Consider the following 10,888-nt stretch of genomic DNA (forward strand, 5'->3'; position numbering starts at 1 on the left):
CTCTCTCCGAAGGCCCGAGGGGAGAATCGCTCCCCTGCCTCTGCCAGCTTCTGGGGGCTCCAGGCGTTCCTTGGCTTGCGGCTGCATCACTCCAGTGTCTGCCTCCACCTTCACGTGCCTTTCTCTTCTTCTGCCTTTTATAAGGACACTTGTCATTGGATTTAGGGCCCACCCAGATAATCCGCATGATCCCGTCTGACAACCTTAATTTAATTGCATTTACGGAGACCCTGGTTCCAAATAAGGTCACATTCCCAGGTTCTGAAGGGAGGGGAGTTAGGATACAGATGTATCTTTTTGGGTGCCACCATTCAGCCCACCACAAAAACTGAGTCCCCGCAAGGAGAAACTTGCCCAGACTTTCTGGGGGAAGGAAGCATGTGCTGCAGTGTGCGGAGTTGGTGTGGGGTGTCACCCATCTTGAGCCAGGGCCACAGGTCTTCCCGAATTGGGGCGCCCTGGGGAAATGCTGGAGTTGGACCCCTTGCTTTTCCCAGGCTGACTCCAAGAATGCTGAGACTCCCCTCCCCTCACCACTCTCTGAACGGGGAGGGAAGCTCTCCCTCCCTCCCTCCCTGGTTTCCTCGCCTCTCTGGGTCTCCATCGGGGTCCCCAGCCCCTGCTCCCGGTTTATCGGACTTTCGATTGTCGGTGTGCGTCCTTCCTCCCACCCCTCCCCTCAGAGGCTCTGCCACTGGCCACCGTGTATTTGGCGGGATGTGGAGGTCGAAGGGTCTTAGCTTCTGTCTGGGTCTCTAAGTTCCCTTACTGGGTCATCTCTTCTCCTTTAGTCTCAGAGGGTCTCTCTCCGTGGGCCTCTATCTCTGACAACTCTGGGGCTGGGTGTCTGCCCCTGCTTATCAAGGCTACTTGCACGAACGACCCTGAGCTGAGTGTCTCCTTAAATTTTGTTCCCAAGGCTCCTCGTCTGCCTCACCCTAGTCCAGCCCTGCTTACCATCACCTCCCTCTTCCTGGGAGCCTCAGCCACCCCCACACCCTCTGCCTCTTGCCTCTTAAATCTTTGCGGCTTGACTTCTGCCCCCTGAAACTGCTTTTTCCAGGGTCACTCCTGGCAACTCCCAACCACAAATCCAATGGTTGCCTCCCGGCCGCCCTGACCCCTGGATCTCTCGGTGACCTGTGACACCGCTGGACGCTCACCAAGCTCTCTTATTTCTCTCCCTCAAAGGTGCCTCCTCTTCTGTGCCTCCTCTTCTTCCTCTGTCCTCAGGAAGGTCTAAAAAGAGGGAGCCCGATGATGTCCAGATGGTGTCTACCCTCCGCCCCCACAGCTCCCCTCGTGATTCCCCTTGTCTTCCTCTCCCAAGTCGTCAGCTTGCACCCGCATAGGTAAGTGACTCCCAGTGACTGTCTGTCCCTGCCTCCTCTCCCTCCAGCCCAGCCTCTCTCCTGAGCTTTGGTCCCATTCCCATAGGAGTTGCTGGCAATTCGTACTTTCCCTGTTGAAGACCAAGCTCATTGTCTACACCCTCTGTCCACCTCAGTCCCCCTGGCCAAGTCCACATTCTGGTTACAGCTCTGCCTTCCTCCCCATTACCTCCCCAAAGCTCAGCACCTTAAATTTGCACCTGGGTCCTCCCATTTGACCCACTGCTATCTATTTCTGAACCTCTCCCTGCTTCTCGCCTCGCCAGTATCTCTGGTATCCTCTCCATCAGGGTGCAGCACCCACGACGTCTAGTCTGGCCTATTGCGGTAGCCACCTAACTAGTTTCTGGATGTCTGGTTTTTCTCTGATCCCTTCGGATCAGGTTATCTTCTCACTCAGTGGGTCCCCTGATTTTATTAATGCAGTCTTCTTGGCCTGTCATTTGGGGCCCTCTGTGATTTAGCCCCAACTCTCCTGTGTAGTGTATCCCTGTCACTTCACTCTGTATGCTGTGTGGCCCATCACACCGGGATGCCCTTCTTTCCCCAGCCACCCACACCTTTCTTCACCTTCATTCTCCAAATCCCATCTGAAATGCCATTTCTTCCATGAAGTCTTCTTTGATTTGACCAGTTGGCTGTGATCCAGGCCACCTCTAGATCCTGTTTACTTTTCTACGTCTGGGGGGGGGGGGAGTGGGGTGTGGTGGAAGGATGCGGGCTTTGGAATCGAACCCTCCAGCTCCCCCTTTTATGGAGAACCTGGGAAGCGAAGTCAGGCTCCCCTGGGAGTCCCCGTTCTGACCTGAGCTTTCATTTCACTGCTTTGGCCTTTACTGAGAGTTGTTGATATGACACAGCGATCGTAGAAACTGCCCAAGAAGACGCCGTCCAGGGTGGCAAGTCCCCCTACTTAGTGTTCATATTTTCTTTAAGGTAAAAAGTTAGGGTATTGATGGCAAGGTTATTCTTGTTTCTGATTTTTTCTTGCACCCCTCTACAGTGATCTTGTATGTCTTGCTTCATTTTCTTTAGGTCCTGGATCCGTGTCCTGTACACAGCAGGCGCTTAATGAATACTTGTCCAATGCAACGTGCGTATCTTAAAAGGCTTGTTTAAAGGACTGCACAGCCGCTTGGTGAGGGGCGCTTGACCGGAATGCAGTTCCAGAGCTGTCCACTAGATGCTGCTATCTGCTAGCACCAGAAGGAGGATGCTGGCCAAAGGGTGGGTGGGGAAGGGATTAATTCTCCAAAGTAATTGAGTGCCTCCCAGTGCTGGGAGGTGGGGAGAAGGATGTGACAGACATGGTCCTTGCACACAAGGAATTTAGGACAGGTGTCAGGTGCTTTGCATGCATCATGTTGCTTTTTTTTTTTTTTGAGGAAGATTAGCCCTGAGCTAACATCTGCTGCCAGTCCTCTTTTTGCAGAGGAAGCCTGGCCCTGAGCTAATATCCGGGCCCATCTTCCTCTACTTTATATGTGGGACACCTACCACAGCATGGCGTGCCAAGCGGTGCCATGTCTGCATCCAGGATCCGAGCCAGCGAACCCTGGGCCGGAGAGAAGCGGAATGTGCGCACTTAACCGCTGCACCACTGGGCCGGCCCCTCATTTTGCTTTTATTTTATTTTATTTTATTTTTAAGATTTTATTTTTTCCTTTTTCTCCCCAAAGCCCCCGGGTACATAGTTGTATATTCTTCGTTGTGGGTCCTTCTAGTTGTGGCATGTGGAACGCTGCCTCAGCGTGGTTTGATGAGCAGTGCCATGTCCGCACCCAGGATTCGAACCAACGAAACACTGGGCCGCCTGCAGCAGAGCGCACGAACTTAACCACTCGGCCATGGGGCCAGCCCCTCATTTTGCTTTTAAAACAATACATAGATATTATTATCTCTGTTTAATAGATGAGGAAATGGAGGCTCAGAGAGGTTAATTGACTTCTCTGAGGTCACACAGCCAGTGGAGGTGCAGAGTTTAACTCTGGTCTGTCTGACTGGGTTTTCCCCTAATAGCGGTATCATAGCAAACACTCACATGGCACTTACTTGGAGCCAGGCGTTGTTCTAAGTGCTTCACGCTTAGTCACACATCTAATCCTTAGAACACCGTGAGATAGCTACTATTATTATCTCCACTTTGCAGACGAAGAAACTGAGGTATAGGGAGGTGAAGCCCACACAGCTACAGAACTGTGCCTTCAGAGTTTGTGCTCTTTTTTTTTTTTTTGAGGAAGATCAGCCCTGAGCTGACATCTGCTGCCAATCCTCCTCTTTTTGCTGAGGAAGACTGGCCCTGAGCTAACACCTGTGCCCATCTTCCTCTACTTTACACGTGGGACGCCTACCACAGCAGGGCTTGCTAAGCGGTGCCATGTCTGCACCCGGGATCCGAACCGGAGAACCCTGGGCTGCCAAAGCAGAATGTGCGAACTTAACCACTGCGCCACCAGGCTGGCCCCCTCGGAGTTTGTGCTCTTAATGCCCACACTGCTGCCATGTCTCACCACCCAGCAGCAACCTACCGCTGAGGAGTTGCGTGGGAAAAGCAGGACATGCAATCCCCTCCTTAGCGCGTGGACTCTCCACAGATGTACTGGGCCACTCCAGCTGAGTGGTGTACCCTCTCTGGGCTTCAGCATCACCACCTAAAATGAGGGGACTTTGTAGCAGTAAATGACTCTCAGACACAGGAGGTTTGTCATCCATGATGATTTATTGCAAAATTATAGCACTTCAAAAAATAGAGGTAAAGTTCCCTACTCTAACATGCACGCAAGGCCAGCCTGACTAACATTTACACGTGTGCGTGCCTGTGTGGTCACGGCCCAGGTCTCGGTCAGCAAAGATTCCTGCCCGCCGGGGGGTTCCGGCCTGCCCACTGCCGTCAATCCTTCTGACGCCGAGACGCCCGGCGTGCTGGCCTCCATCACTGCACGTTCCTTTTGCCTGTTTCTGGCCTTGAGAGCAATGGAAGGTACTCTTTTTTTGGGTCTGGCTTCTCCTGTTTGACCTTCTGCGTGTGGGATTTGTCGTGTGGTTGCACGGAGCAGTCACTCAGTCTTTTCGTTGCCACGTAGCATTTCATTCATTGTGGGAATAGTCTGGGATTTCCATATTCTGTTGATGGATGTTGAGGTTGTTTCCAGCTTTTAGCTTTATGGAGAAAGCTGTGTGGCACAGTTTTAAAGGAATTGGAAGGGGCAGTGAAGAGAAGTGAAGGGAGCTAACGTTTACTCAAGCATTAATGTCCTGGACAATGGCCTAAGGGCTTCGAAATGGCTAAAACCTCCTATTCCTCTCCCCAAAGCTCACAGCTCAGTTGGGGAGAGAGACAGTGAGCAGACAGTCTGAGTGCAGCCTGACACGTGGAGATGGTGACCAGGGAGGCTGAGGGAATGATGGAGTGTGTGGGAGGAGCCCCGAGGGGTCAGGGAGGACTTCCCAGAGGAGGAGATATCTGAGTTGAGTCTTGAAGGGTAGGGAGGAATGAATGAAGTGGAGAAGGCCTGGGGTTGCTGAGGACAGAGCGCAAAGTGGGCAGAGCAAAGGCACTGAGGCTTGAGGGAGTGGGCTCTTGAACAGATCACATTGCCCAGAGCACAGGGTGCATGTGACAAGACAGAGGTTATATCGCAAAAGGTCTTGTATATCAGGGTAAGGAGTTTATTTTGAAGGTGACAGGGAGCCCCTGAGGGATGACCCAATCAGACCATGGTGGCCATAAGCCTTCCTTTACTCCAAAAATATTAATTGAGCCCCTACTATGTGCCAGGCATTGTGTCAGGTACTAAGAGACAGTGGTGAGCAAAAGCCCTCTGGAGCTTGCAGTATGGGCACTGATCGTAAGGAACAGTCACGCAGCTGAGACAAGTGCTGTGAAGGAGAGGAGGGCCGGGCTGGGGCTGTGCCGGGGGTGTTTGCCCTAGTCGGGGAGAGCGGAAGAGGCTTCTCCGGGGAAGGGATGCTTGAGATGAGCTTGGAATGCTGACTAGGAGTTAACCACAAGCAGAGGGGGAGGAAGAGTGTTCCAGGCAGTGGGGACAGCATGGATAACGGTCCAGGGGCTGGAGGGAGCCAGGTTCATCAAAGAACTGCGAGATTCGTGCAGCCAGAGCCTAGAGTCACAGTCACGGGGAGGGGCTGGGCCGAGGCAGGGGCAGGCCGCATCTCGGAGGGCCTTGCAGGCCCAGGTAAGAATTTTGGCTTCTTCTGAGAGCACTGGGAAGCCAGAGTCGGGTTTTAAGCAGGGCTGCGACAATCAGATTTGCATTTGGAGAGGATCACTGTGGCATCAGTGTGGACAATGGGGACAAAGACAGATGTGGGGCGATTGGCTAGGAGGCCACTGTCATAGGCCAGGCAAGAAATGAGGGTGGCCTGGGCCGGGAGGATGGGTGCAGGGGTGGGGGTGCAGATGTGGAGTGAAGTGGACACAAATACAATTGTGTTTGTATTTGTATCAATACAATTGACCAGATGTGGTGAGGGTTAGATCCGGGGGATGCGGAAGGGGGAGGTGACAAGAGTGTGTCTCAGGACTCTGGCTTTAGACACTGGTTGACAATGAGACAGGAAACGCTGCGCTGTGGAGTGAGCGGGGCGCGGTGGAGAACACCCTGAGCCTGGATTTGGATGTGTAGAGTCCAAGGTGCCTTGGAGGCATCCAAGTGGATGTTTGGGTCTGATGCTCAGAGAAGAGGGGAGGGCCAGAGAGGTGCTCGTGTGAGTGTCTGTGGGAATGGACAGAGGAGGCTGGATGTGGGGCTCAGGGGAAGACTGAAAAGCGGGAAGAGAAGAGGGCTCAGACTGGGCCGTGAGTCCCCGCATTTCACTGGAGGATGGTGTGAAGCGCTGGGGGGCAAGCGAGGCAGGGAGGCCAGTTTGGAGGCTGTGAGCAACGAGGAGAGGAGGGAGTCAGCAGGGAGATGGGGAGGAGAGGGTTTATAAAGCAGGATTGCCAGGCCTCGGTGGCGAGTTGAGTGCCCAGGGAAAGAGAGGAGGAGTCTGGCTTGAATCCCAGCCTTTGGCCTTGGTGCCCAGGTGGGTCTCCACTCAAGAAGGAGATCCGGGCTGGAGACAGAAGTGTTTGGAGTCGTCAGCAGATGACTGGACAGGAATGACCAGGGCACGTGTGTTGAGTGAGAAGAGATGCAAGAGTAGACCCCTGAGGGACGCTAATGAAGGTGGGAGGAATGGCAGGGGGCAGGAGGGACTCCGGGGAAGCTCTGGCCGCCCCTGCTGGTCGTCCTCCAGAACCTCTGCTCCCATGGCTGCCCAGGGGGACTCGCTTTCCGGCTTCCCTTGCAGTCGGGGGAGGCTGTGTGACGTCATCCCCACAGTGGGAAGCCCCGGGAAGAGGCCTGGGCCCTTCTCCACCTGGGCTTTGAGGCCAGAGGCAAACCCTCTCTACGCTCCCTTCCCTCCTGCGGGAGGCTGGAGCCCAGCATGGTGTTTGCCGGCTTCGTCGAGTCCCTGACAGTGCCCTAGGGGGCAGTGCAGCAACACCACGGAGGAGCCTGGGTCTCCGAATGACAGGAACGTTCAATCGGAACACGAGAAAGAAAGAAACGACGTTTTTGAGCTGCTGTCATTTTTTGGGTCTTGTTGTTACAGGAGTTTGTCTTAACTAATACAACTTAGCCTAACTAAGTAATAGAGTTTAGCATAACCCAACCAATACAACTAATAATAAAAAATTAATAGCCTAAATAATACAATACAAAATTAAAATAAAATGTGAAAATTAGCCTAACTAATAGACGATAACTTATCCTAACCAGTATAAGAACCAGGCGGGAGAGTGTATCAAGAAAGAGAAAGTGGGGGCAGTGTTGAATGTTGCACAAAGATCAGATGAAATAAGGGATGAAGAAGGTGCCCTGGCCTGGGCAGCTAGGAGGTCACTGGTGACTCCAGTGAGCCCTTTCGGGGGCCTGGTGGGTGAAACGGGAAGTAAAGAAGTAGATACAGCAAGTGCAGGCATCTCTTTTGAGGAACTTGGATGTGGAGGGAAAGGAAAGCGATGGAGAAGGATCTAGAAGGGGACTCAGGATCAAGCATGATTACAGTGGAGTTGGGGGAGAGTAAGGGGTTGAAGACACTGGGGAAAGGATGAGGGAGGGAGCGAGGCCTCTGTGGAGGGGCCGGGGCTGGGACCCAGGGGGACAGGGAGGAAATGTGTGTTCCTAAACGTGCTCTGACTCATGCACATATACACATATGTACACACACGCGCATGAGAGAGAAAAGCAGACGAGTGTGGAGACAGGCAAGTTGGCAGCTGTGGGCGCAGGGCTATAGGAGTACTTTCTAGAGCGCTTCCATTTTCTCTGAGAAGTGGGAGACTAGGTTGAGGGGTGCAGTGGGGGAGGGAAAGAGTTGGGTAGAGGTCTGATGAGCTCACGGAGAGTGTGAGGCTAAGAGAAAGAATCTGCGAACGCTCCAGAGACAGCTGGGAACTGGGAATTGGTGGAGGCACCAAACTTCCTGGGTATGGGGGCTTTTCCAGCCGAGCCTAGCCGCTGGGGTCCAGGAGTGCAGCAGGTGGGGGCGGGGGTGGGGGTGGAGGCTAGAGCAAGGGTTCTTCCCATTGCAGGCAGAGGGAGTCAAGGACCACGAGAGTGAGGGTATGAAGTGATAGATCCAGGGGTTGGACAGGGAAGGAAGCTAAAGCCAGGCGGGGGGCAAGAATTCAGTAGAACATTGAGATGCTGGAGGGCGTGGAGGTGCTGGGGAGGGCACAGAGCAGCTGGTGGAAGAAGCAGGGCCGAGGAAGGAGGGGGGCGAGTCTGTGGTGGCTGCTTACCTTTCTGGTTTTGCAGGGACCTGGATGACAGCAGGGTGTGGGTTGGAGAGACATTCTGGGAGTCAAGAGCCAGAGTCTGTGAAATATGAGGGGTGCGGGCAGGACGCATGGTGACATGAGCCTTCCCTCTGCCCCTAGCCTGTCCTCCCTGGGCTTTGTCCCCATTTCCCCGCTGGGCCAAATGCCTTCCTGCAGCACAGGATAGGCTGTTGGGAGGCAGAGGTGGGAGGTCCCCTCTGCCCACCGCACAGACATCAAGGGGCAGAATAAACAATGATCTCTTATGTTTATGTCGTGGGGCCTGAGCGTTTACAAAGGCTTTCATATTCCCCACCTGTGAGTGTTTGTTTTAACAGAGGAAGAGGTAAGAGGGATTAAGATTCTCAGGGCCCCACAGTGGGGTTGCCTTACCCCACTTCTTGACGTCTTCTCAGACTGTGGTCATGTGACCTTAAATTTATTGCCATGAAACCAGACGGGAAGTGTCCCCCACCCTTGGTGCCTCCCATGGAGGTTCAGGGTCTTGGCCAGGGAATCGAAGCACTTGCAGTTCCATAAGGTGGGTGCGTCGAGGGAGGAGGGGAGACTGGGGACCCATTCTTGGGTTTGGGGTGATCCCCGATCCCATGCTGTGGCAGCATGGCAGCAGGGCTGGCGTGGGGAGCCATGTGCCTCCTTTGGTGTTTTTCTGGCCTAGAGGATGGGGACCTGGGGGCGGGAGATGGAGACCCCTGTAGGGAATTGTCTATGTCTTATGAGGGCCTGTATGTCTGTCCACACGTGTCCGTTGATCCTGTGAACAAGGGAGCCTTGTTCTTGTGTGTCTGTGAGTGGGTCCCTGGTGTGTTCCTGAGTCGGGGAGGTGCCTCCGGACATGCCCGCGTGTGTGCGTGAGTCTGTGTGTGTTTGGGAATGAACGTCGTAGGTCCCTGCATCAGGCCATCCCGCGTGCACTGAGCGTGCGTCTTTTGGCCCTGAGCAGCCCTGTGTCTGGGAGCGTGTAAGGATGTGTCCCGTCTGCACTGAGGCAGTAACTAGGTCAGCGTGCAGGCGGGAGTGGAGTTAGGGATCAATTCTCCTGCAGTAACAGGCTAATGGGGAAAGATAGCAGGGGTGGAGGAGCTGGAGGGGGCTGCAAAAGGTACCCTTGGATCTAGGAGCCCTCTTGCCTCTTCCTGACACCTGCCCTGGGGAGGGGCCTAAAGAAGGGAGTGGGAGTCGGGGAGACTTCATCCTAGGGACCAGGAATGGGGGTGGGGAGCCAGGCAGAGAGGCAAAGACGTTGGGGGTATCCTGGCCTGAGGCTAGTAGAGTAGGGGGCCAGATGTTGCTTGGAACAGCTGTCTGAGGCTTTGGTCAAGAAAAATGTCTTTTTCCCTTGTTGAAAAGGCTGGTGTCCCTCCTGCCTGATACCACCAGATCTGCTGTAGCAAGACTTCATAGCAACACCCCTCTCTCCATCCCTGCCTCCTCACCTTCCCCTGGCCATAAAGAGAAGCTGCAGGTGGACCCTGAGTAGCCTCTCGCCTGGGTGGGGAAGAGGCCTGAGGGACGTCTGATTAGATGGAGGAGTGAGGGCGAGCTTTAGTTAAGAAAAAGATGGAGGACATCTGTCTCCAGATAGTGATGAAGGATCTTTGCCAAGGACCTGGGGAAGGGGAACCTGCATTGTTTTTTTCTTTCCCCTGGGGAAGGACACAACAGGGTCAGGGCACTGTGCCCAGGGACCTGACTCTATGGGAAGGGCCTCCTGTTCCAGGGGGCAAGAATCCTTACTCCTCTGGGCCACGAGTCCCCCAACCAGGGAGGTGCTTGTTTGTCTGTTCCCCCAGTGCTGGACACCCCTTGACCCAGGGTCCCTAAGCTCTAGCCCCATAACTCCCACATCCCTGTGTATGATGCCAGGGCTGTTGCCAGTGCCAGAGCCCTGTGCCTGCCCCTCCTCCAGCTTCCCGCCTCCTCCTCCGTCTGAGCTGTTGCAGCCGCAGCAGCAGCACCTTCTCTCTCAACACCTTCCAGCCCGGGGCCCAGCCAAGTACCGCTCAGCCCACGGCAAGCAGGCTCCCAGCAGCAGAGCCGGCGTTCCTTGGCTCCTGCCGCTCCCCTCTGCAGGCTCCTCCAGCCCCTCCCTCCCTGTCTTGTGAATTCTGGAGTCCTCGGAGAGCCTCCTGCTATGTCTGGGGCCCATGCTGCAGGCCCTCTTTAGGTCAGAGGTCTGTTTCAGGTGCCATGTCAGTCCAAGTCCTTGTGAGCTCACTGTCACCACGGGCCAAAGTGGGCTCTATGTCCGTCTAGTTCCTTGTGGGTCCCCTTATAGTACAGGCCCCTCTGGGCTGCATGTTCCTCCAGGCCCTGTGAGCTCTGGTCCTTCTAGAGCCCTGTGGACTGCTTCTTCACGTGGGCTGCTGTGGGTGCTGTGACACTCTGGGCTGGGAATTCCATGTCAGCTTGGGCCCAGGGAGGTGCCATATGCTTCAAATTTCTTGACCTGCTGGACACCATGAACACCATCTTCATCAGCACCCTGGGCCCCCAGGGACTCTGGTAGTTTCTATATTCATCGGAGCCAAAGTGAGCTCCCTGCTGTTCTAATTCCTTGTAGACCGTGGTTGCTTGATTGGGGTCAGTGGACCAGCGGCACTGGCATCACCCGAGACTTGCTAGAAAAGCAGAATCTCAGGCCCCA

General features: G+C 54.5%; 1 long non-coding RNA gene across 1 annotated transcript in view; it reads left to right on the forward strand.

Annotated features, from left to right (window-relative positions):
• Window positions 1-2,618, forward strand: part of LOC139074056 (uncharacterized) — a 41,515-nt gene extending 38,897 nt beyond the window's left edge. Inside the window, exons 3-4 of the long non-coding RNA XR_011523372.1 lie at window positions 1,192-1,352; window positions 2,427-2,618. This is a non-coding gene — a long non-coding RNA (uncharacterized lncRNA). The remainder of the gene's footprint in view (window positions 1-1,191; window positions 1,353-2,426) is intronic.
• Window positions 2,619-10,888: the final 8,270 nt, after the last annotated feature.

This window comes from Equus przewalskii, chromosome 10, assembly GCF_037783145.1.
Source record: "Equus przewalskii isolate Varuska chromosome 10, EquPr2, whole genome shotgun sequence".
NCBI classification, from domain to species: domain Eukaryota; kingdom Metazoa; phylum Chordata; class Mammalia; order Perissodactyla; family Equidae; genus Equus; species Equus przewalskii.